Source organism: Diceros bicornis, chromosome 3 (genome assembly GCF_020826845.1).
Source record: "Diceros bicornis minor isolate mBicDic1 chromosome 3, mDicBic1.mat.cur, whole genome shotgun sequence".
In the NCBI taxonomy this organism is placed as follows: Eukaryota; Metazoa; Chordata; class Mammalia; order Perissodactyla; family Rhinocerotidae; genus Diceros; species Diceros bicornis.
The window spans coordinates 44,597,480-44,625,184 of record NC_080742.1 but is presented as its reverse complement, the minus strand read 5'-3'; the positions used below and the strand labels follow the sequence as shown (position 1 = coordinate 44,625,184).

The 27,705-nt window shown below is 35.4% G+C and overlaps 1 protein-coding gene and 1 pseudogene across 6 annotated transcripts in view; both read right to left on the bottom strand.

Annotated features, from left to right (window-relative positions):
- Positions 1-27,705, bottom strand: part of HDAC9 (histone deacetylase 9) — an 809,523-nt gene that overhangs the window by 405,788 nt on the left and 376,030 nt on the right. The gene's annotated exons all lie outside the window — the stretch shown is intronic.
- Positions 975-26,329, bottom strand: LOC131422704 (casein kinase I-like; annotated as a pseudogene).

Sequence of the window (27,705 nt, the reverse complement as noted above, 5' to 3'; positions counted from 1 at the left end):
CACAACATTTCCACATATATATTAACTAGTCTTAATTATTACTTTACTAAGTCCTGTTCATTCTTTCTTCAGTGTCTTTCTTAAATGCTCTTTGATAGTTAGTTATTCCTTCTTCTGTTTAGCATTTATGAACTCATGTAATTTTTTGTAGAAACAGTTTTTAATGAACATGGAAACAAAAAAGCTCTCATTTCAAAATAAAAATCTCAGATTATATAGATGCTTATGATAATTACATTTATTTAAGCAACATATATACCTGTTCAGTCATAATTAAGTTTCTGTGACAAATGTTTTTTTTAAATACTAAGACCATTAATGAGTTAATTCAGAGTACTAAGAATAATCTGGTAGCCATTCTAATTCTTCACTTCAGATGCTATTATTTATAGCACAGGTAAGTAGGGAGAATTTTCACATGCTCAAAGACAGGAATCCTTGGTTGCTACTTTATCAGCTGGCTTACAAATGAGAAGCCATCCATTAAAACATTAGGTGAACAACTTGCAAATTCTACGGATGGAAAAATTCTGAGAATGTAGTTTTGACCATTTACAACTATCACGACTATGGCTGAAGACTGTTCATACTGTTGCTCTTAGATGAGATCTGAAAGCAGCATTGTGAAAAACACAGGTTTTCATGATAAATTGGCATAGGCACAATCTCACCACCAATTTGTATGTGCCAATTTAGTTAAAAATTGAAACTTGAAAAAATGCAATAAAAACTGAAACCATGTTTAACTGTCTCAATTAATATTCATAGTTACAGTAGCTACAACTGAGCTACTGTAGCTACAGTAGCTATCACCAATGCTACCAGGAGCCAGTTTATACAGAAATTAAGTTCTTTATATCAAAGCAACGGTTGTCCACAACCACAGGCAAGTGGACATATGAACTACAATTTCTACATCTGGGGAGAAACAAACGTTGCTCTGATCATCTGTTCAGCTTCTTCTGTTCCTCTTTTCACACACAGAAATCTGTGTGAGTTTGGGCCTGCTGACTCTGCCCACTGGAAAAGGCCGCCTGCTGTGCTGTTTTCTGCTTTAACACTGTCCAATCAAATATGCAGTCATATCGGGAGTCCAGGGTTCAGAAAAGAATGTGGAATAGCTGCCTCAGATACATGCCATCAGGGCTTCCTCCAAGTGTAGCCTATAATAATAGTTTAAGTACATGGCAAATTCTGCAGGAATTTGTAGAAAACTTCAGCAGGAATAGACATATTCTTTTACTAATCTTTTCGTATTGTTTTTTTTTTGTTCTGTTTTGTTTTTTTGTCAGGGCAGGCTGGTTTTATTAAAATACATCAACATGTTCCTAACGATACCATGTCATCTCTGAAACTCTGCTCAATACCAAGGTGTGCACTGATGCTAGCTTGTCAGGTAGTGCCAGAGAGATTATCATCTTCTCTGTATGGTATGTGCTGCCTTGTCCTGTTATTTCTGTACTTTCTGGCCAAACCAAAATCAATAAGGAATAACAGTTACACCCATTACCAATGAGGAAGTTATCCGGTGTACTGTCTCCGTGTATTAAACTCTTTGTACGCACATATGCAATTCTACTGGTCATCTGGTCAGCTAACATAAGCACAGCTTTCATTGTGAGCCTTCTTGAACAGAAACTGATCTTCTTCCGCCCGTCTTAGAAGATGGGCGGAAGAAGATCCATAAGTAGCACATTATAGTCTTTGTCCTAACCATACCACTTTATGTGTGGGATGTCAATCCCACCTTGAATCTTAAAGAGTTTTCATACAGCAATGGGGGATACCTAGCTTTTGTGATTCTAACTTCACTGCCACTTCCTTGTCATTATGTTGATCGCCGGAGAGAGTTTTTCACATAGAACCCATGGGCTTTGGGACATAAATAGAACTTAATTCTTTTTCCTCCTTCAACTCCATGAAATTGATTTAAATTCATTTAAACCACCATGATATTTCCTTCTCTTCAATTTCTTCTCTGAAATCCTGCTACCACTTGCCACTCCCTTCTCATAACAATGATATGGAACCAAACAAATACAATTTTATAATTTTACTTACATTTTTATTCTTTATATCCTGTTGGTTACATCATAGCACAACGCTAACTGAGGACGGGGCCATGCCTGATGGCCTGTTTGTATCCTGTTCCTCTAGTTCTTTGTCTCAATAACTATACTGCAGTATAAATTCTTAAGTATTATACTATCTAAATAAAGTATCAGAGACTGTTTAGGCTGCATGTATTTAGATACATATATGTATGTATCTAAAATAACATTGAAGTCATTGTTTTTATAGTATCATCAGGTTGACATATCATTTTTCATTCACTCCTTTATTCAGCAAATACTTGTATAGCCCTGTTAAATGCCAAAACAGTTTTTAGTCAACAAGAGAAGTAAGGAATAGCCTTCAAGGAACCCATCTTCTGATGCAGATCAACATAAACCCATGTAGAAAAGGTAATGCATTAAGGGCAATGATGCTGGTGCTCCAGAATCCCACCTGGGCCTTCTATTTTCTCTCCAGGACTCTCCATGGTGATCTCTTCCATTCTCAGAACTTTATTTGCTTCCCATATGGTGACAATTCTATCTCCAGCCTAAACATCTATTCCAAACTTGGGACCCATAAGTATAACTATTACCGGCACTCTCCATTTAGCTGTCATAACTGCTCTTTCTTCAGCACCTCTGCTCTCAGTTATCGCAGCCAGAGGACAACATGGAAGTGATACTTGACTCCTCTCTCTCCCTTTTATCATCCATATTCAATTGACAGAAATGATCTTTTCTACACTTAAATATTTTTTTAATTCATCAAGATCTTGCCACTGCCACTGCCCGTTTTACTAAAGCAGTCCTCTGTCACTTTCCCAGCTAAAACCCAAACTTTTACACGGCTGTCCTCTCCCTCTACGGTGCGCTTTCTGCCTGTGTTTCCAGCCTCAGCACCACCTACTCTCCTTCACTTGAGTCACACTGCCTTCTTGCAGTTCCTTAAACACTGTGCTCTCCTAAGTCTCAGAGACTCCTCACATGTTATCTTTTCCTAAAATGCATTCCATTTTTCTAGACTGATTCTTATTTATCCTTCATAGCTTAGCTAAAAATGACTTAATGTAGAATGTCTTTCTGGGTCTTATTGCATTTTCCCATTAAATTTTGCAATTCTTTTCATAACATTTGTTTAATTGTCTCTCTTCACCATTATTCTAAGTTCTAGGAGAGAAGGGACTATATTTTCAGTGCCTAGTACAGCATAAAAATATAGTAATGCCTCAATGCATACCTGGAATGAATGAAGGAATAAATGAATGAAGGACAGTCATGAGAATCATATGGGAATAAACTTAGAAACACATGTGCACACATGCATATACACATACACACATACCCAATTGAAATTCTAAAGCAATTACTTAGTAGGGCTTTTTGACTGTCTGAAGTCCAGATGAATATTACTTGACTGCATAAATTATTGATAAGTGAATGAGTTTCTGGCAATAGTGAATAAATGTTTCAAAAAAACAATCTAAAAAAATTTTCCACCTAAAGTGTCATTTCACATTTCCCAGGTCCCAATGTGCCTCTTAAAACTCAGTATGCTGACAGGTGACAAACACCAAAGTGGGGTAGGAAGCACTGAGGAAAATAAAACTTACTCATCTATGCTGTTTGCCTCAGTAGGGATCACCAAGAACAGGCCACAATATGAATTATCTAAACAATATGGCCTAATTCATGAATGATTACCACATGTTATATTATTAGAAAATTAGACCAGAACTGATAAACTGTAAGCTAAGAATTTTTTTTCAGATCTCCAATATGAAAAATGAAGAATTAAATTACTAAATGTAAATAGAAAACAATAAATCCACTTAAAACTGTTTAATCAAAATTCTTTAACATTTTATCTAAAATAACCCATAATTGATTTTTCTAAAATGCTGAAGTGCCTTTTATTGAAGGCTCTTCAATGAAATGTGTAGTATCATTTCAGTCGTGGAAGGCACCTTTTTTCTGAAAAAGAAAATTAATGAATTTGAATGTGCCTAATATCAAAAATGGGAAATGGGAAAACAAGTAATACAACCTCAGTTTGATAACAATGCTGCGCAAATTTCACTTTAGTAATACAAATATTCTTAGCTGACTTTCTACTACTAACACGACAGCATCAGCATGAAATTAAAAAAATTAGTAATTTATAAAACATTAAATGAACAATTTTTATAACAAGAATTATTTAAATTGATTAGCCCAGAAACACAATTCTTCCTCAAAGTAATTCTATTCAATGTATACATGTCTTTAGTTTCTTTAAAGTGCACTAATACATGGCATAAATGAAAAGAAAATAAATGCAAGAAGCAATCTAGGCTTTGATTTACTATTCTCTTATTTCCCAGGGGTCTGAACAGGAAACAAAAATAACCACAAACGACTAAAATATCAGTAGGCCTTGAAATATCAACATTTAAGTTAAAGAAAGCTAACTTTTTAATCACAGCCTTACTATTTTGATTTACTTAATTCAAATTCCCTCTCTGCAAATATGCTTTTGAATTAAGCAGTCATAACAAACCATAACACAAACATGAATTGCCAACTCATTTGTAATACCCACTTAGTTCTAAAGTACTGCAGTGTTGCTAGTTCTTCACTATTTGAGACCAAGTAAAAGCTTAACTGAGCTTCTTGCCGTATGGAAACAAAATTAAGCCAACTCATGCGACTTCAAGGTATGGGAGCTAAGAACGTAATCCAAATTATTTTGTAACTTGAGATAAAAATTTAATCTGATATAATGGTGCCTGTAAATGGAACCTTCAGTAGATGAGAAATTTTAGTGTTTTAAAATAGAAAATATAGGTATTAATCTAAAAAGAGTTATTTGTCTAGCCACATATAACACTCATCTGGGATCTAGAGCAAACTGACTTTTATAAGAACTACAAAGGAGGTGAGACAAACTGTCTCCTTCCCCATATTTTTTTCTACAACTTATATTTTCTTCTAGGTTACAGACATGTACTAAATTATTACTATTTGCAAATGGCTAACAAAACTTCCTCCTCTATTAAAACCTAATATTTGAGGCAGGGGATTCCTTTCTAACTCCAGAATCCAGTCCATCATCTGATACGTAATATAAGTTTCATAAATAAGTTTAAGTTTAATGAATATTGATTGAATAAATGACCCTCTCAGCAGCTACCCCTCTCTAACAACACTCTTTGTGAACAAATCACATTTGTTTATTCAGCAAATAAACTTATTTCAAAGAATACGTTCCCACTCTTCTATCAGGACCCCTCGTTTTACGCAGAAGTATGTAACTGTGTTCTGTTTTGATAGAAAAAAAGAGTTTTTATTGGTTCTTGTGTCCTGCCAGCAATTACCTTCTACCAATAAAAAAAAATTTTCTGAAAGCTTCAATGCTTAATCTATTCAGGATAACAGCATATATTAAAAGGTGCAAGAAAGTAAGAGGAGAAAAAGAGCAGAAATGTCATGTATGATGCTTCTCTCCTTTTCCTCTTTGATTCAAAACGGGCCTTTTCCTTTTCAACCCTCTAACCTTCAATCCTGCAGACGGGAATAGGACTTCAACCAAGGCACTTTTTTCCTTTTCTTCTCCAGATCTCAGTTGTTTCCTAAGTTCTGAGGAAATCTTTATTACAAACAAAAAGTCTTAAAGTCCCACTAAAACCTTCTAATATAGGATGGCACTGGCTTTTTAAAAGCAAAAATATTTCTTTAAACAACTGGACACTTTTCTTCAAATAAAATCTTATGAATAGTTCCAACATATAAAACCAGCACGAGTGCGACCATTAAGGAGGAACTGATGTCCCGCCCCCTCACTTCCTCTCTGGCCCTTTCCCCTGGGAATTCAGACTCTGTGGAATTCAGTTTGAAAAACACTGTTCTAACTGCATTATTTCTTTATTTGCTAAATTCAAATTAGAGGCAAATTACATTATTGCTCTTTCAAAAAACAATGTATTACTGTTTCATGGAATTATGGGAATTTGGAATTTTTGAATTGGAAATAATTAATAAAATTTCACTTCTTACATACATTTTGGGAGAAAAAAGTAAATGTTAAAAAATAAAAGTTTATCAAAGATGGGACAATTTCAAACCTAGCCAGACAAATGCATTGGCACCTGTGTTTATGTTATTGCCACATGGTGGCACCACTTTTGCTGTTAAGTAGAAATACCCACCATCCTTTGTCAGGAAGGGGTTTGGATATGTGAGTTTTAAAATAATTATGCAGGCTTGGAATTACACAAAGTTTCCAGGGCTTGAACATTCTAATAAAATGTGACTTCCCTATGCCGATTCCAAATCTGACTTTCTAAACTTGGAGAAGAGCAAAAACTAATACCATAATGTTGGTCGTTCTGGACTGTGGTTCTCTTTTAATTTAAATTATGAAGCAACATCAATACAGCACTTACTATGTGCCAAACACTGTTCTGAATGCTTTATAAAATCAATGTTAAGTCATTTGTTCTTCTTTACCACACTATGAGGCTGCACTATCTGGTAACCTGTGGGGTAGACATGATTACGATCCTCATTCACAGACGAGGAAAATGGAGGCCCCGGAGGAACTTGGCCAACGTCACACAGCTACTAATTGGTACACCAAGAATTAAAGCACACACCATCCAGCTCCAGAGTCCATGACTTTGGCCACTCCACTTTTATTCCCTTTAGTGCTACAAAACAGGTATCCAACTTAATTTCCACGCAGTTCACTTTGGAGTATGCCTGGATATAAATGAGACTGCACAGTTTTCTGTTAAAATAATATTACGTATTTTTATTTTTAGAGGTAAAGGAAAGCATTTACTTGTAATTTCCGATACATAACATGGAGCGATGAGTAACAGAACACATTTCTGCATATTTTGACACGTTTGTGTATTTTCAGGTAAGACCAAACATCTTTCTTAACATGTGTGTTTCAATAGTCTTTTTAGAAACAATTCTGTATTTAGGAATTACAAATTTGGTATTTTACCCTTTTCTTTTAGCTATAGAAAATTCTGTTCGGTCTAGACAATTTTTTAAAATTCATCTTACTCTCCAATCTGTATCTACTAACTCACAGGTAAAGACTGCCTAATAATGAAGTCATTGTTAGTACTTGATTAACTAAATCCCATTGGACTGTATCAGAGGTAGAGATATTGAATCATAATTAACTGTAAACAGTGTTAATGAAGTTTGAATGTATTGTTCATAAAATTTTAGATTACTTTTTTAATTGAAGAAAGTAGTAACAAAAAAGGAAGAGGCAGCTGTTTTTTGACAGTATGAGAAAAGATTTGACAGGATAGATTGTGGTGGTTTATTTTTTTCTTATTTCAGAGCTTTATTTGGTTCATGATTCCCTGTGCTTTACGAGAGATGATCACTAGCCATTAAGGCACAACTTATTAGGTAAGTGGAAGGGTCTACCTCAAAGAAAAGCCTGAAGTTATCAGAAAAATCTAATTTTTAAAAATACATAAATAAATAGAAATCAATGCGTCTATATTTGTGCATTAAAGACATTCACAATTTGGCATAAGAAAATGTAATAATTTTTCTCTGTGGCTTCTATTTAATTAGACTGTCATTAAAATTTCTATTTCTGGTAGAACTCATAGTATGTGTTTATAGAAATAGCCTGTATTCAGAGAACCGTCAGCATTACAGAATGCATCTCAATATTTTAAGCACAGCTTTGAGATGATCAGTCTACAATTTGAAGTGGTACAATTTGTACAAATGAAAGTATAAGAAGTTACTTAAAGTATTAAAAATGAACAGGACTCCGCAGAGCAGGGGTCAGCAAACTATGGCTCACAGGCCAAATCCAGCCCACCCCTGTTTTTCCACTGCCTGCTACCTAAGAATAATTTTCATATTCTTAAATGGTTAAAGAAAAAAAGAAAAACATTTCATGACATGTGAAAATTATATGAAATTCAAATTTCAGTTTTCATAAATAAAGTTTTATTGGAACACAGTTACTATCATTCATTTACACATTGTCTATGGCTGCTTTCGCACTACAAAGTCAGAGTTCAGTGCAATAGAGGCAGTACAATCTGCAAAGCCTAAAATATTTACTATCTGCCCCTAACAGGAAAAGTCTGTCAAACCCTGCTGCAGAGAATCTGCAACCAATTTTATTCTCACCCAGTGGCACTTCCCTGTGACAAACAAATTCCCAAGCCACCTCTCTACATCCCACCCTACTGGTTTAACGTAGAAGGTTGAAAATTACCATAGTTTATTTCATCTAAAATAAAACATAATTAGGAAGCAGAATATGCCGATAAGGAAAACACCATGTACAAGGAGGTCTAAGTATTTTCTTCGGATTGATATATTAATTTTAGACTTTGTTGCTTGCTCTTTGCATTAAGCAGTTAACTGGAAAACAAAGATATAAATGAGAACGATGGCATTTTTAAGTGAGCAATATGTGCTGAGCACTAGCTACAATTTTTGCATAGATTTCTTTCATTTAATACAGCAGCCTTATTATTATTGCCATTTTACGGGTGAGGATAAGGAGCACTAGACAGGTTACAGTTAGTTTTTCCAAAGTCATGTACACAACGTCTTTTCTAAGTACTACTTTTTTTCTTGCTTACTTAAAGTCATGGTAAATATCAATTTAGAATGATATTAAATGAAAGCCACTGTATCATATTCCATACTAAAAGATTCAGGTGGGTTCTTCTAATTTATCTCTTCTCCATGAGGCAGAGATAACATACCCTGCATGAAGCAAGATCTAGAACAAATATTTGTTCAACTGAAATTTCTTTTAACAAAATAAAGGAAAGGACATAGACTGCTCCCATCTGTGTAGCAGTTGCTATATAATTCCATATCTATTATTCCATATAATAATATAAACTATATATATATAAACAATACACTATATATACTCAAAAGGCCAGTACATCTTATAGATATCAACATTTGAATGAGTTTAAGAAAGGAATGCTGGAAATTACAGGATATTGTGTTTATTTGACATTAGAATTTTTGTTAATAATGTGTGGGTTGATTTAGTTTATATTGAATATTTTAAAACCTTGAGGTTTTAAAGAAACATCACATGTACCTCAAAGCTACAATAATACTACTACAAGGTTGGCTATTATACTCTCCTGATAGATCTGTAGCCAAACCACTAAAGAAATTCGGTGCCTCAAACAAAATAGCCCTAGTAGTTAGGCATTGTAGAAAAAAAAAAAAAACTATGGAAAAAAATAGTTACCCAAATGTTCTTCCAGATATTAATGTAATTTTAAATTAATGTAACCCAAGATCATAGGAAATACATTGCTAATCATAGAGCTCAGCAAAGCCTTTCTGAATCCAATGGTTTCAATTTTATTTTCCACAGAAGTCATAATATAACTTAGATCAGACCAGCAGAGGAGATTCAGCAGCTTGAGAACTCATTTGTTATACAAAATTTTAAGTTCCAGTTTTTTAAAAAATGCTCGAAATCAATGGTTTGGAATTTGTAATCCTTGAAATAAAAAAAAAGGAAATATTACCTTGATTAAACAAAAGAAATAAGAGAGAACAAGAAATGGATGCAATTTTTCTTTATCCTAAGAAAAATATACTTGTATAGGAGTTATTCAGGTTTCCTATCCCTGTGAGGGTAGGGGAAGACACAAGGAGATAGAACCCCCTGTGATTCCTTTGGTCAGGAAGGAAATTCAACCTGCCACGTTAGGCATGTCTCTATTAGATTTATGTAGGCTGTTCAGTTGGGTTTATTCCTCTCAAGGTAAATTTGGCAGGACGCAGGATTTAGTCAAAGCCAAGGTTCAGAAATTTCTGGGAATGTCTGGAGTACAGGTAGGGCTGGCACAGCAGATGTCCATTTGCATAAATGACTAACGCACCTCCTAAGAAAAACTCATCGTCAGCAAAGAGGAAGCCAGGCCTGACATACTTGACCTGATAACCAAGCCTCAGAGACTGAGGGATTCTGATTTTGAACAGTACATCCCTCCTCTGTCTGCTCTGACCTCCAGGTCCCAGGGTACATACCTAGTTTCCACCTTTTATGCTGCTCTGAAAATGCTTTCCCCAAACTCATCAGTAACATCATGTTGTTAAAACCAAGTCTTTGTCTTACTTGATTCTCTTAATCATGGGACATAGTTGTTATAGAGAATAAATAAATGAATAAATTAATCTATCCATCCGTCTTCCTTCAATCACTGGCTAGTGCCCAATATCTTGTGGAAGGATAGAAGAAGAACCTGGCAGTAAGAAAACTGAGTCCTCAGTTCTAATCTTGATCAGTCCTCTTCTGTGGGCCTTGGGTTCCTTGTGTATAAAACAAATAAAACAAAGAGACTGAAGTAATGATTCCCCAGACTCTTTCTAGTGCCAACGTTATTCTCTCCCACCCTCAAATTATACAGAATATATATTAGTCTCCATCAGAAAGTCTGTCTCACGAGAGAGGCAATTACTGTTGGCCTTCATCGACCTCTTTGGGTAAATCAATAACCAGTAGAGCAGTTTCTGACCATAGAGAAACAAGGGCTCCTAAGAAGGAAGAGAGGGACTCCTACCAAACAGGAGAAAATGACGAGAATGGAAAGCAGGAACTCCTTCAGAAAAGCTTTATCTAATTAAGTTTTACCCTAGGGCAGACTTTGCCCTAACTTTGTCCATAACTCAATTAAGGTCAAAATTGTTTTATTCCCTGATTGTGGTGTTTGGAAACTTCTCCTCAAACCTTCCATTTTAAACAGCAAAACATTACTTTCCACGTTCTGTTTCAATGAAAACATCTTTTTCTACAAGAGTTGTTTCTCAGTGAGGTGTATGAACAAAAATATCTACATTTTGTAGTCCACTACTTATGAAAATAAGAATAAATATTTTCCTCACTTACAAAGTGCTTCTATACAGCAATACAACAGCCAATGGAGAAAAATCAGAAATATTATTCAGATCCCATGAAATGTGACGGATATTCAAAGGCACCCACACTGCTTAATAAAGAGAAAATTGCCAGTAATTAGGAACTTGAAAACCAACTAAAGTTGAAAAGTAATACTGAAAAAAAAATTATCCACCATTTAAATATCTTAAGAATTCTCTTTTTTGGTTAACGTAAAAAGATAACATTACTTGCAAATGCTTCTATAAGTAAAATTAAAGCCATATCACCAATTTATTTTTATTATTTCAGTGCATTTAGATATGAACTAACCCTTTTTTTTGTTTTTGACTGAAAGAATCCTCCTTTTTTTTCCTACAGGAGTACCCTATACTGTCCAAAGCATTTGGTCCTGTTCAATAGCTAAAGAACTCTTTTATTCCCCCCTCTCTCTCTAGTTTGGCTTCAAATCAATGCTGTTTTTCTCATTCCAACTGTTTTGGACATATGCTGGCCCAACTAACAATGGTAAACACAGCAAGCTGTCTCTGATATGGTGCTGATTAAGTCATCTTGTGAGCAAGTAGAGTTTGGATGTTAAGATGCTAAGAAAAAAATTACTTTCAGAAATTCTCCTCCCTTTGAACAATATTTGGATTCTTGATTTTAAATTATATGATAAACAAACCATGGGATACTTTAAAAAATACGCTCATTCAATGTTGGCCTAGGCATTTGAGACATAAAGAGAACTAAGACATGATCCTTATATTCACGGACTTTACAGTTTAAACAGGGGAAGCAGAGGCAGCAGTGGAGCCCAAAGATGAGCTTAAAAATAACTTTCTAGAGAATGGCACTTCCTATGTCTTGCAAGAAAAAAAAAAAAGATACAAAATTACAATCATGAATACTCTGAATTGTATTTTAATATCCTATTGGTACAATATTAGTACAAAAGTGGTACCTCAACCAAAAGAATTAGGAATAGAGACCCAATGAACATCATAAGCACGCGGTTCAAAATAACTGGAACGAACATAAATATTGTAGTGCATGTAATTGTTATTCAGAACGAAAAAACTGTTCTTAAAAATTGGCATCTTAAATTCTGTTTTTGTACATTAGAATTGAGCACTTAATTTATTCTTAGCTTAGATTGCTATATGCCAGCTTCCCCTCATTATGCAAATAGAATAGATAAAATCAAATTGCAAAATAAAGCCAGGAATTTAATTCCTTTCTAAAAATACATATAAATTTGGAAGTTTAAGAGGAATAGGCAAGTCAAAAAAAGGACCACCTCAAACTTGAGCAAACTGTAATATCTCATTTATTGATCTATAAAGCTCTCACCAAGTTAATATTATTCACAATTTGACAGACAGGAAAGCAAGCCGATTAATTAATTTGTAATCACAGGCAATTTTTTTTTCAGTTGTACTCTTAGAACTTAACTTAGTTTTCTTGTTTCTAAACTATTCAGGCCCTGAAGTTAGAAAGGTTAGGAGTAACAACAAGTTGTTGCTATCAAAAGATTTTCAATCTAAGCAGGGTGGGAATTTGAGGGAACAGATGGAGAAAAAACATATAAAAGGTATAGAATACAATATAGGCTATATTAAGGATTTGAATAGATAATGAGCAATGTTGATAGGTGCCATTTTTGAGAGTTTTCTCTATGAAAGGCACTGTGTTAGCAACTTAAATACATTATGAAATCACAGAAGTAGGAAAAAATAATTCTGTCTGTAGGGGTCATAAGAAAGCTTCCGAGTACAAGATATTAGAGGCCGGAGGATGGGGAAATAACAAAAAAGCTAATAGCAACAACAAAAGAAGACAATAAGACAACAATGAATAATCAGCGCTTCCAAAACAGATAGAATAGAGAGAAAGGGATGAATTTAAGAGAGGTCTTGAAGGTGTAGTCAGCAAGATTTGAAAACCAACTGTATGAAACAAATAGGAATTCTTTTTAAAAAAAATCACTGATATATTTAGATTAGGGTAGCATTGCTATGGCAACATTGAACTTTTTTAATTTTAAAATCAGAGGGCAAATGAACATATAATTTTTTTTTCTTAAAACAGCAAATCTTTTGACAGCAAAAATGGGGGCACATAAATGGTAATACAGTCATGCACCGCATAATAACCTCTCTGTCAATAACAGACCACATATACGATGGTGGTCCCATAAGATGAGTACCAAATAGTCTAGGTGTGTAGTAGGCTAGACCATCTACGTTTGTGTAAGTACACCGATGTTCGCACAAGGACAAAATCACCTAATGAGACATTTCTCAGAATGTATCCCTGTCATTAAGTGACTTATGACCGTAAACTATTTTCTTAGTCCTCACACAAGTTTTCTAACTCTATGAAACCACATTATAATATATTTAGAAATTCTTGGAAACTTTTGATCAGTAAATACAATCAAACTAAGTAAAAGATCAATAAAAACCTACATCAAAAAAGAATAAAATTCTTAGGCATAAATTACACCAACTGCAACACTTATACACTGAAATTATAAACCATTTTGGAAAGAAATTAAAGGAAATTTGAATAAATGGAAATAGATCCCATGTTGGTAGACTGGAAGACTTACTATTACTAAGATAGCAATACTCCCCAAATTGATCCACAGATTCAATGCAATCCCTATCAAATTCCCGGTTTCATTTTGTTTGTTTGTTTGCAGAAATTGACAGGCTGATCTTAGAATTCATATGGAAATGGAAGGGACCCAGAATAGCCAAAACAATCTTGAAAAGGAACAACAACACAGAGGCCTCACACTTCCTGACCTCGAAACTACAATAATCAAGACAGCAGAGTGCTGGCATAAGGACAGATGTAGAGATCAATGAAATAGAACTAAGAGTCTAGAAACAAAAAAAACTTATTTTTTCGGTCAATTATTTTTCCACAAGAGTGTTAAGACAATTCAGTGGGGAAAGAATAGGTTTTTCAATAAATGGTGCTGAAACAACTAGATATCTAAATGCAAAAAAATGAAGTTAGAATCTTACCTCCCACCATACACCAAAAATTAACTCAAAATGGATCATAGACCTAAATGTAGAGCTAAAACTATAAAACTCTTAAAAGACATCATAGGAGTAAATCCCTTGTGACCTCGGCTTAAGGCAATGCTTTCTTAGATAAAATAAAAAGTACAAGTGACAGAGAAAAACAGATAAATCGGTCCACATCAAAATTTAAACTTTCGTGCTGAAAATGATAACATCTATCCACCAACCGGAAGAAAATATTTACACATCATATATCTGATAAGGGTCTAGTATTCAGAATATATAAAATAAACTTGTAAGAGTTTAAACTCAACAACAAAAATACAAAGAACCCAATTAAAAAATGGGCAAAGGACTTGAAAAGACTTTTCTTCAAGGAAGATAAACAAATGACCAATAAGCACTTGAAAAGATACTCAATATCATTAGTCTTCAGGGCAATGCAAATTAAAACCACAATGATATACCACTTCACACCCACTAGAATGGCTATAATCAAAAAGATAGATTATAACAAGTGCTGACAAGCACTTATAACCCAGTTATTCCACTTCTAGATATATACAATAAGAGAAATGAAAAACATGTCCACACAAAAACTTATACAAGGATGTTCATAGCAGTATTATTCATAATAGCCAAAAGATAGAACAACCCAAATGTCCATCAACTGATGAACTGATAAATAAAATGTGGCATATCCATACAAGGGAATATTATTCAGCAATAGTAAAAATAAATGAAGTATTAATACATGACAATATGTTTTCTTAAAAACATTATGCTGAGCAAAGGAAGCCAATCAGAGAAGACCAAATATTGTATGATTCCAATTATATCAAATGTCCAAAACAGGCAAATTTATAGAGACAAAATATAGATTAGTGTTTGTTTATGGCTGGGAGGAGGGAAATGGGAAATGACTGCTAATAGATACGAGTTTTTTTTTAGGGGAGACAAAAGTATTCAAAATTGGATTGTGGTGATGTTTGCACAACTCTGTGAATATACTAAAAATCATCGAGGGGCCTGCCCCGTGGCGCAGTGGTTAAGTGTGCATGCTCCACTGTTGGCGGCCCAGGTTCGGATGCCGGGCGCGCACTGAGGCACCACTTGTCAGGCCATGCTGTGGCAGTGTCCCATATAAAGTGGAGGAAGATGGGCACGGATGTTAGCCCGGGGCCAGTCTTCCTCAGCAAAAAGAGGAGGATTGGCATGGATGTTAGCTCAGGGCTGATCTTCCTCACACACACACAAAAAAAAAACAAACATCGAATTGTACACGTTAAATGAGTAAATTTTATGGTATATTTCACTTAAGCTGTTAAAGCAATCTAATAAAATTGTTTAAATATAGTGAGATCTAGGAATAAGAAAAAGTTAGAAGAAAATATTTGTTCATTTCAGAAATATAAAAGATAATCACTTAGGAACTATTACATTTCCTTTAGAAATTTAAAAGTATGCAAAGTGAAAGTTGCCAATGCCTTATTAATGTTCTCACTCTAGCTGTTAAGGTTACATTTTTAATTCAGTACATACTATTACCAGCTTCTTTTGGAGATGCATGTGTGAAAACATCAACTTAAAACACCACCACAGGGCCTGCCCAGTGGCGCAAGCATTTAAGTGCACGCGCTCTGCTTCAATGGCCTGGGGTTCGTGGGTTCGGATCCCGGGTGCACACTGACACACCACGTGTCACGCCATGCTGTGGCGGTGACCCATATAAAGTAGAGGAAGATGGGCACGGATGTTAGCTCAGGGCGAGTCTTCCTCGGCAAAAAAGAGGAGGATCGGCATCAGATGTTAGCTCAGGGCTGATCTTCGTCACCAATAAAAAAAAAAATGCCACCACAAATATTGACTCCATCTTTTTAACCAAGGGTTCAAGTCTTTCACATGAGTGAGAAAAATGATTCATTTTCTTGTTCCTTTTTTTTCCCGACACTTTAGGCTTTCTGGGGCTAACTGATACAGTATGTAGGGACATAGGGGGTCTGCTTCAAGGGCTCGTATCTTAACTGAAGAGCCACTTTCTTTCTAATGCCTTGACGAGAGGATAAGACAAGGTAGGGTTCAAGCAAAACTTCTAAATGTGTAATTTGACTTCCATGGCCTTCCCCTTTGCCTCTTGCCTTCTCTTTAACATCTTCTTTCTTCCCATCCACTTAATGCTCCCTCTCTGATTCTAGGTGAGCTAAGTCCCATGGTCCCCACAATACTCATATCATCAAAATATTTCACCTTTGTCCATTTCCCCACTATCAAAACAGAACTGGCCCTCAGCTAGGTCGCTTAATTTGTGCATTCACTCATTCAACAAATACACACTATTTATGGTGTGCCAATCACTGTATCGAGTGCCAAAACACTGAACAAAGCACTAAATTGGGGAATAAAGTAAATACTCAATTTACGCTATAGTGAGGAAGCACTATGTCAGAGATATTCACAAGGCACCATGGGCGCACTTTACACAGGAAGGCTTTGGAGCTGGGTATATGCAGGAAACTTCAAGTAATTATTGTCACAGAGGACAAAGGATGTTGGTGACAGAGTGGCAAGTGTTGAGTGTAGGGAGGAAGTAGAAGCTAATATTACATGACAAAGAGCTTAGGACTTAAAAAAATGAATGTTGATTGAGTGACTATTCTGTTATAGACACTGTACTAATGCCTTTAAATCTATTTCGCTCGGTTAATTCTCACAGCTCTGTAAGGTCTTTAGTATTATCATTTCCATTTTACAGAATACCAAGGTTCAGCACAGTTATGTTCCATGCTCAACATTTCTCAGCTGAGAGTTCACATATGTGGAAAGCTAAGTCAAATCAGTCTGAGCACAATTAGGAAATTATTTTTTATAATTATCCACATGAACCTTGAGATTTCCAGAAATGCTTGACAAATTAATTTTTAAAATAACTAATAAATAAAATATTTGCCTCTTGGAAAGGCAAAGTGTCAGTGATATTGGAGCACAAGGAAAATGTACTTATTATATATTCTTTAGCATATATTAGATTTCATATCATGTTACATATTATCTATTCAAGTGAATGAATAATCAATCAAAATAAATATAAGAAAATTACAAGATTTGGGTCATCTTGGTCCATCTTTAGTATCTAAGTTTATATTTAGGTAGTGCAGCCAGCATTACTGCTTCTAACAAGCAAATACAAAACAAACAGACCTTAGAATGTGATATTTGAATGAAAAAGTATCTCATAGACTACAGAAAAGTTAAAAAAAAGTTATATTCCCAAAGCTGTTACTAAATAGTTGTCTCCATTTTGGCTAAGGCCCCAGGAAAATAGGTGCCAACTACTCTCACATTCTAGACTACCCATGCAGGACCGCAAAGGAATAAACTGAAAACTAGTGTGGGGATCCTTAGCTCCTTAACACTCAAAGGTATAAAAGAGCTATAGTAAAACTGGCTAAAGAGTTGAAGAAAAGAGATGGAGAATTTCTTGAGGGAGAGTGTCAATGTATTCCCCATCCCCACCCCCTCCTCCTTAGTGATGTAAGGCTTTGCTTGTCCCTCACCTCAAAATTAGTGAGAAGAGCTTCAAAGAACACACTTAGAGAGCTTGATACGTTTCCTGAAGTTTTGGAGATAAGGTGGACTGGTTTCTGACTCAAGTCTAAGAAGTCTGAAGGATGAAAGCCAAGCGTGAGAAGGTAATTGAACCCACTTAGGAAAAGACGGCGCACGTCTAAGGTGTGGGTGCATTGGGTAGACCAGATTTGGGCCAGGAGAGAAGGAGAAGAACAAGACTGTCCTGGCACTGTCTTAGAATCTGCCCATGAGGGACACCTAATTGGTCAAAGAGACTCTAGCAGGAATATTCCAGAGGTGTACAGGCTGATGTCCAAAGTGTGAAGGAGCAGTTGTAATTGGCCAAGTGGGGAGTATACCACTTAATTCAGGGAACTGCGAGTCACTGAACCCCAATAAGCACCGACAAGGGAAAGAGCCAATTTAATCAACTGTCCAAAGCAGGGATGTCCGCTCACAGGAGAATATAAGACTATTTCCTAATCCAACACATTTCCTGCCTCCATACCTCTCCTCACTACTCCCCAACTTCACACTTTTATGAAGCTGACAGAGGAGGGATAGAAGCCAAAAGCTGGGAAAACCAGGGAAGCTGACCATGCCTTTCTTTTCTTTTTCAGGGTTATCCATGCAGCTGATCTGAGCTGAGTTGAGAAACTTTTACTCTGAATTAAGTGTGATTGTTATATTGATAATTACTGAACTGAAACAATCTAGGGTTACAGTGCCTATAGGACTTTTATTTACCTGAGAAAGACTAGAAAAGTCATGGAGCCTACAGTTCATCCCACTAGTAGGTCAGACTTCTCCTCCAGTACTAGTTTGAATCGGCAGAGGGGAAAGAGAAGAAATCGGTTTTCTGATGGCACCCTGCAAATCCCATGTGTTTAATAAAAAGTTACAATAGTTGTGAGAAAAAAATTAGCTCAAAGAAGGACTAAATCCACAGATGATCTTGGCACATCAGAACCAAGTATTAGTGTGTTAGGCAAGGCATAACCTCAGTTTCCACATCTACAGAGTATGGTGTATAGATTAGGGGATTAGTCCTGAAATGCAGTCTGGAAATGAGCCCTGATATATATAGATCTTAGATGACCTCGGCAGAACAAAGTTCTCAGGACATCATTCTTCTCACCTTTTACCTCTTATATCTCTCCAGTTCCTTTACTTATCATGGCCTGTGAAAGAAACACCAATAATTGGAAACATACTGCAATTAGGAATAAATTGTTATGTTTATTTATTTTTAGTAGTAGGAAAATGAGTGTGTTTTCTGAGGATTCTGAAAATGAAATATGTATAACAGGAGAAGAATAACCATTAATGATTGGGTCAGAAACTGATTACATTAAGTTCTATATGGCAAAGACTGTATCCAGTAATTTTGGTTTATTCTGAAAAGAAATGCTTTCTGTATCTGAGGGCCAAAGTTTAACAAATATAAGAACATTCTTTAAAAAGCTTTCTAAGATGTTTAAAGTGTTTGCACTTGTTTATTCCAGGTCTCATATATTGTTAAAAATTTTTAATGCTAGATTCTTTCAAGTTCAGTAGGTGGTAGGCACACTTGTAAAAACTGAAATAAATGCAAGTAAATGCTTAAATTTAATTCAATATTTATTAAGCTCATAATATGCCAAAAGCCTAATTTAAACTTATAATTTGTGTGTAAATAAAATTTCATGTTCTTGTTTTAAATTATAAAAGTAGCACGATGTTCATGGCAAAATATTTCAACAGTACAAGAGATAAAGTAGGACAAAATCCCTCTTTCTCACTCCTTACCTCCCACTACTACTCCTATAAGAAATCCCTATTAACAGTTTCTTGTGTATTCTTCATGAGGTCTACCTTTCGTGAAATGTTATGTTTCTGTCTCGATGTATTATGGACAAAACAGATACTATTGCTGAAATAAAGAACAAGCATAAGAATTATATTTTTATTTTCACTTGTAATAGAGAAAATTTAGGAAAAGATGACTTTGAAATATATCAGTAGTATTTAGGATGGATATAAAGAAAAACTCACCATCTTGCCACTGCTTTAAAGTTGTTAAAGCCCCAGGATAAAACACCAAAAGTGTTTGTAGAATCTCCTTTGACCTACATCTGCTTTTTAAATTTTAAGTTAATATCACATGGAGAATAGATCTATAATGTTGAACTAACAGGACTCCAAAATAGCTTCTTCTGGCTTTAAAAAAATAACCATAATCATGCTATTCATAAAGTAGTTGGAAATTTTAGCACAGAATATTCTGTCTTCACTTAAAACTAAAATGCTAATGAGATTCCTCTTGAATCGACTGGATTCCCAGGTAGATTTTCTTGTGAAAAGATATTCAGAAGCTCTCTGAACAAATATAATATTAATGGCTCTCTGAATTTACCATATAGGAAGTATATAAAGATGGTTAAACTAATAAAAAATCAAACGGTACTTACTAGATTTATTCAGTTACTCCAAAGAATGATTTATCATTCTTAGAATGGCTACCCCAAAACCATTTTAAATGAGGTAGAATCCATTTAGTTTTCTGCTGAATTATGTAGCATTACCAACAACTTAACAGACACATGAAAATGTGTGGGGAAACATTCAGAAACAGAAGTTTTATTGAGTTAAATATTAAGATAAGTGACAGTCAATTTTAAAATATTCAATTTACTTCCAGAGGAACATTTTTCCATATGTGGCATTTGGCTGCTGACTTGAACATTGGAATGAGAGAGAAATCAGGGAACCTAATTAAAGAGCTGAGAGAACATCTGGAAATTCAGTAAATATTACCTAGATAGTAAAAATTTTTGGACTTTTGATTACATATGATATTGCTGTTATAAGAGAATTTAACTTTCTTCCCATTTTTGGCCAAAAGGTAAGACAACAGTCAATTTTATGTCTCCTCTTCCAAGGTGTTGTCTCCTCTTAACATTTCTTATTTCTGAATCCCTCGCACCCAAGTCCATGCTCTATGAATAATTATTGAATGAATGATTTAATGAAAACTGATATTAAGGAGCCCAACTTAATGCTGAATTTACACAAATCTTTGTAACCATTTTTGCCTGCAAGAAATTTGTAGATTCTTACCCCATCCTTACAGAAGACATAATATAATCCCCTCCTAACATATATTTTAGCACAAAGTATTAGTTTTTTAAAAATACAGTCATGATTTGTAACTATAACTTTTTTTGAACTGCCTGAGACAATATCCTTAAACTTCTGAAACACATACTAGAGCTCTTCTAATATAATTTTTGATAAAATATACTTTCTCCAAATAAAAACCATTATATATTCATTATAAAAAAACAAGAAAATAAAACTTCAGGATTTTATCATCTAGAAACAACTGTGAGATCTACTTTTAGAGTATGTACATAATGAGACCAAACTATGTAAAAAAAATTTCACCTTACTCTTTTCACTCAATATTATTATAGAAACACTTATCATGTTATTAAAACTTTACATAAATATAATGAAATAATCTAGAATGTAGACCTATAATAATTAATTTAACCATTATGTTACTTTCCCACATTTTAATTGCTTTCAATTCCTTGTTTTAAAAAATTTCCCTTATTATTACACCTGTGTAATGGGTAGGGTAGAAAATTAGGAAATACAAATAAAAATCAGAAAATATAAATATCAATTCCTAACACCTAGAGGTTACCACTGTCAACCTCTGTTAAATGTTAAGATCTTAATATATTCTGTTGGATCTTTTATGTATACACATATTTGTATGAATGTATTTGTGTCTGTATATGTGTACTAAAATGAGATATTCATACTATTTTGTAGCTATATTATTTTTCTGGGTTAAAAATCTCCATCTTTCTATTTCAGAATAATTTCATCTTGTCTAAAAGCCAGATCATATTTACACACAATTCCCCCAAATTGTCCATTAGAATTGATTTGTTGAAAATTAGCAAAGTCCTCATTTTTATTACCCAGATTTGATGAAGACTTCCCAATTTTTTTGCTATAAGTAACTATGCTGAAATGGAGACTTTTGTGCATAAGACTTTTTCTATAATTAGAATTGTTTCCCTAGGAGAGGTTCCCAGAAATGGAATTAATGAATCAAATGCCATGAACTTATAAATCTCTTGATACCTACTGCCAAATGACTTTCCAAAAGCATTGTACCAAATTCCATTTCCAACACTAGGGCATGAGAATTTTTTTAAATGAGCATAGTTAAACAGTAAAGGAGACTTTTGAACATAATTTTTATTTGATGTCAAGAAACAATGAAACTACATACCTTTACGTGCTTCCATTATTTACCTGTCAAGTTCAAGTCAGCTTATTAAACATTTACTACTACACACATAGAATTTAACTAGGTGGGAAAGATGGATAGCATAGTTTCTGCCCACAATAAGCATCCAATCTTTTTTTTTATTTAATACGCTAGAGCACTCTGTTCTTTTTTTTTTTTTTTGTGAGGAGGACTAGCCCTGAACTAACATCTGATGCCAATCCTCCCCTTTTTTCTTGAAGAAGATTGGCCCTGAGCTAACATCCGTGCCCTTCATCCTCTACTTTATATGGGACACCACCACAGCATGGCTTAACAAGCAGTGCGTCGGTGTGCGCCCGGGGTCTGAACCTGTGAACCCCGGGCCGCAGCAGCGGAGCACAGGCACTTAACCGCTTGCACCACCGGGCCGGCCCCTCTTCTTTTTTTTTTTTTTTTTGAGGAAGATTGGCCCTGAGCTAACATCTGTCGCCAATCTTCCTCCTTTTTTCCTTTTTTCTCCCCAAAGCTCCAGTAGATAGTTGTGTGTCATAGCTGTACATCCTTCTAGTTGCTCTATGTGGGATGCCGCCTCAGCATAGCTTGATGAGTGGTGCGTAAGTCCGCACCCAGGATCCGAACCAGTGAACTCTGAGCCGCCGAAGCAGAGCACAGGAACTTAACCCCTATGCAACCCGGCCAGTCCCAGCATACAATCTTGTGAACAGCTATAACTGACCCATAACAGATGATGTCAATATAATGCTGGAAGACAATGATAGAGATATGCCCAAGGATCTGTAAGAACCAAGATAGAAATCACCCAACCCAGTCTGAGAAAACAGAAAGTTAATGAAGGCTTCTTGGAAGCTCTAACAATGTAGTTTACCTTGATGATTAAGTAGGAGGTAGCCAGGAGAATAAAAAGTAGGGATTAAAAAAAGGATAGTCATAGCAGAAAGATCAGCATGAACTTGAAAAGTAATCTGTAACATAACTTGTTATAAATAGGGGCAACTGCCCCAGCCTTTTTTCCTGTCTTTTCTCAACTTTTATGGTATGTTTCAGTCCTTTAACATAGTTCCAACAACAGACTTATATAATCACTGTCTATCCATGTAGAGTATACTTCAGCCCCTCCAACTGTTCTCAGGAACAGTTAATAGCCTCTCTAGGGGATATCTGATAAATATATGAATATATTTTTCATTGTCACAATAACTAATGGTACTACTGACATTCAATGGTCAGGGGCAGGGAGGCTTAACTTCCTTCAGTGTGTGCAACATTCCCACACAACAAAGATTCATCTGGTCTAAAATGCCAATAGTGCCCCCACTCTCCCTTCTTAAGAAATACTGAGCTAGACTGTAAGTTCTCTGAGGAAAAGATGGTATTTTACACATCTGTTACCTTCATCACACCTAGAACACAGGTATGCTAGATATGTTATAAACATACATTGAATACCTCTTGATAGATTAAAATGAAAATCAGTAAAATTTCAAATACAAGTAAAATGTTCAAAGCACTTCACCAACTGTCTTATTATTTACTTTACTACTTACCATGCATCACCATCAAGGGCATTACCAGAAAACGATGAGGCTGTAAGCTGCCAGTCTGTGAAATAAAAGCAATGGCAGCCATCTATCTAATTGCTTACATTGGCAGAGAAAGCAAATCAGCTTTAATTCCCTCTATCACTTGCCACGGGGGGGAAAAATTCCTAGAGACATTCAAGATCTGTGAAAACTTACTTTTAAATAATTGTGGCTCTAATCCCCTACCAATGGTCACCTGGAATTAAAGCATAATCTTCTGAAGCTTAAGACTTAACACATTATGGAAAGTGCAGAACAGAATGCTACATTCACACAAGTACAGTTTGTTCTTAATTGTTTCATTGGACTTTTTGAAGTCTGCAGCAGGTATTACCTTTAAAAGTTTCTTCTTAAAACAAAATCGCCATGATTTATTTTTCACTAAATCTTTACACACCATTAAAACACAGTCATTTAGTCTTTAAGACGACCATACTGTTCTCGGGGAAAAAAACACCCTAAAAATATGGGGTTCTTAAGACTTTTATTTTACAATAAAACAGGCCACAGGCAAATAAACACAGTTCGGAGTTAAAAGTGGCAGGAGCATTAGGTTTCAGAATTATCGTAAAACAGGAAGGTTGTGAGGGTGTAGCATAGGATGAAAGCAGCCTCAACCCTGGAGCCTTCCTGCTGACTCGGGCCATGCCAAAACACACAATGGTTTACACACAACGCAAATACACACAATGATGCACACGCACAATACTCCGAGCATCACTTATTGAGGATAGCTATTATCTTTCAAAAAGTCCAGTTCAAAAGTAGAAGATAATAAAATAAAAGGTTCGAAGAGTTAATTCAACCACTTCTGAAAATAACATGCTGCCAGTACATTTGGATTAGAAGTGGTTTTCAAGCATGTGCATATTAGCAGTTTCTATTAAGGTAATGCCATCTGGGAGAATAATCTTCTCTCCTTGATGATAATTCTACAAACACACATAACACACACTGAAATGCCTGGAAAAGGTTGTACCTTCAGTTTTAGTGGCAAATTTCTCTCTGCACAATTGCTTCAAGACCACACCTCAGAGAAAACCTAAATACCTGTGTTGGTAAATATGGCTCAAAATATACATTGTGGTAAAGAAAATATACATTGTGGTGAAGAGTGCTGTACCTACAGTTATATAGCCACATTCCAATAAAAGGAGTGGGATCATATGCCAACTGGAGGTAGCAGTTAAATTGCTCACCAGAAAAATAAAGAAAACCGGGTCATTATTTTTCCTTCCCTGAAATAAAGAAGCAGCTTCTGCTTAGTTTGGAACAGTCACTGTAGAAAGGGAAGCTTGTGTTTATTCAGCTCTGTTCTTCTCAGCAGTCTGGTTCACTAGGTTTGTAGTTTTTGATTTTTTTTTTTTACTTTGTTACAGCAATTTGTTGGTACCGTAAAGCCTACTCCTGAGATGGCAACTAAGAAGATTGTACTGGAGACCAGAAGCAAAAGGCAACATAAATATACACACATATATGCAAATTAATTTCAAAATATTCTGCAGACTCAAAATTTTTTTTTTTTAAATCTAGCCCTTTTCCTAGAGGGCAAAATTGCATTACTAAAAATTTATGTTTTTCATCTATAATCCTTCATGTACTTGGTGTATGAATACTTGATATCCTTGAATAAAATACATGGACAAATTCACTAAGAAGAGTGTAAACTTCCATATATTAGTCACCACTTGAAATAAATTCCTGTATAATTTTTAATCACAGTTATTACAAAGGATTATTTGATAATTTCAGGTCAAATGCTTAATCTTTTAACATGCACAGGCATAAGAGAAAATGAAGCACACACAAAATAAGTGTTATTTATAAAAGATGCTAATAATAACAAAAGTGATCATAAGAAGGATGAGAAGTTTAATTTCTTTTTCCTCAAATGAAATACATTTCAATTTAGCCTCGTAGAAGAAGTATGATGGGCAGCTTACTAAGACATTGCACCATCAATTACTGTAAATAATGGGTCAAATAAATACAGAATCACCATAGAAAAGCTACTAACACCAAATCTAGTTCTTAAAGCAATTTAAATCAATGTTGATTCTCTGTTCGAAACTTGAGCAACAAAAAAACAAGAATTTAGCATGCTAAATTTTCAACAAAAAATTATCATTTTCCAGTATAAAAATAGAATTAAAAAAAAAAACTAGGGGTACAGCAAGATTGAATCACATCACACCTACTTGTGCTGATGGTAATAGATATATTTTAGTAATTGGATCCCTTTTGATACACATTCTTCACTTGGTTTAGAGGACACAGGCACTACACGCTTAGGTTTCTTCCTGTTGGACTGGCTGTTGCTTCTTGGTCCCATTTGCTGGTTCCTTTTCTCCTCCCTTACCTCTTTTTTTTTTTCCCCCGGAGGAAGATTCACCCTGAGCTAACATCTGTGTTAATCTTCCTCTATTTTGTATGTGGGTCGCCACCACAGCACGGCCAACGAGTGGTGTAGGTCCGCGCCTGGGAACCGAACCTGGGCCCCCAAAGCGGAGCATGCTGAACTTGACCACTAGGCCATGGGGCCGGCCCCTCCTCTGACCTCTTAATTCTGGAGTTCCCCAGGATTTAGTCCTTGGTCCTTTACTCTATCTATAGTGACTCCCTTGGTGAACTCATCTAATCTCATCATAAATATCACTATGTCTTGGTAATTCTAAAATATATATCTCCATTCTGGACCTCTCTCCTGAACTGTAGACTCATATACCCACCTGCTGGCAAGCAATGTCTACTTGTATGTCTAAAAGATATCTCAAAGTTACCATGTCTAAAAATGAACTCCTGATATCCTCCTCAAACCATCTGTAGTCTTCTCCATATTCGTTGTTGGCAACTCTATCCTTCCAGTTGCTCAGGCCCAAGTCATCTTTCACTCCTTCCATTCTCTCACAGTCTCTTCACCAACTTCATCAGGAAATTCTATTGGATCTATCTTCAACATATCCTGAAATTTTTTTTTTTTTGGTCAATAATATGACCACTACTGTAACTCCACCTCTAACAGTATAGTATAAGCCAATGTCTTTCTCAATGAGACTACCTTGGTCCTAAACTAATTCAGATCACAAGATCCTCTGCTGAAAACCCTACAATGGCTGGCCATTTTGTTCAGAGTAAAAGCCAGGGCCCTCACAAGCCCTATGTGATCAGATCTTTCTTTCCCTCTCTGACTCCACCTCCAATGAATCTCCTCTCACTGACTCTGCTCTAGTCACACTAGCCTTCCTGCTGTTCCCTAAACATTCCAAGCACCTCCCATCCTAGTTCCCAGAAAACTCTTCCCTGAGATCAATTTACAGTTAAATCCTTTACCTCCTCATAGTTTCTGACAGCTTATCTTGTTTGAAAATTATAACTTTCCCTCTGTCCCTACCCATCCCTCTCATCTGCTTAGCTTTTTCTTTTTCTCCATAGCATCTACTAACTTCTAACATATTATAAAATTTATTTATGTATTGTGTCTATTTTATTTCTGACTCCCCTTCTTGAGATGTAAGCCTTAGGAGAGCAGCAATTTTTGTTTGCTTTGTTTACTGGTACATGCCAAGCTGGCTAGAATAATATCTAGCACACACCAGATACTCAATAAATATTTATGGAATAGAATGCATGGAGTAGGTTGAGGAATCACAGGATGGAATGGAATGGAATCAAATAGAACAGAATAGGTTGGTAGGGCAAGTGGCTATTCTGTTTTGCTACCCACTCCACTTAATATCACTGACTGTAGTTTTGTTTCTAATCTGTAACACAAACAAACAAATAAAAAATGGCCGACTACCAAAAGAATGATGGAGTAACTATGAAATGATCTGGACTTTTCAAAGAAGCCATATATCCAAATTATAATTACCATAAAATTAATCGACTAATGATAAAAAATATTGCCTTTCTAAAAACAAAGGCACTAGTCAGAAGGCCAGAACCAGAGAGGCATGATCCTAACTGAAAAGTAAGAAAACTCCAAATCCTACACAGAAAGAGACAAACAATTTGGACCAGAATAAGTGAAATGCCTACACTCCTCATTTACTTCCAAGTAACCCGTTTCCAACAAGCAGTAGTGTATATGCAAAGCATGGCTTAAAAAAAAAAAAAAAAAAAACTTTTTATTTTGAAATAATTTTAGAGTCACGGAGAATTGCAAAAAATAGTACAGAGAAGACCCCTGGGTACCCTTTACCCACTTTTTCCCAGTGGTTACATCTTACATAATTATAGTACAATATCAAAGCCAGGAAGTTAATGTTGGTACAAC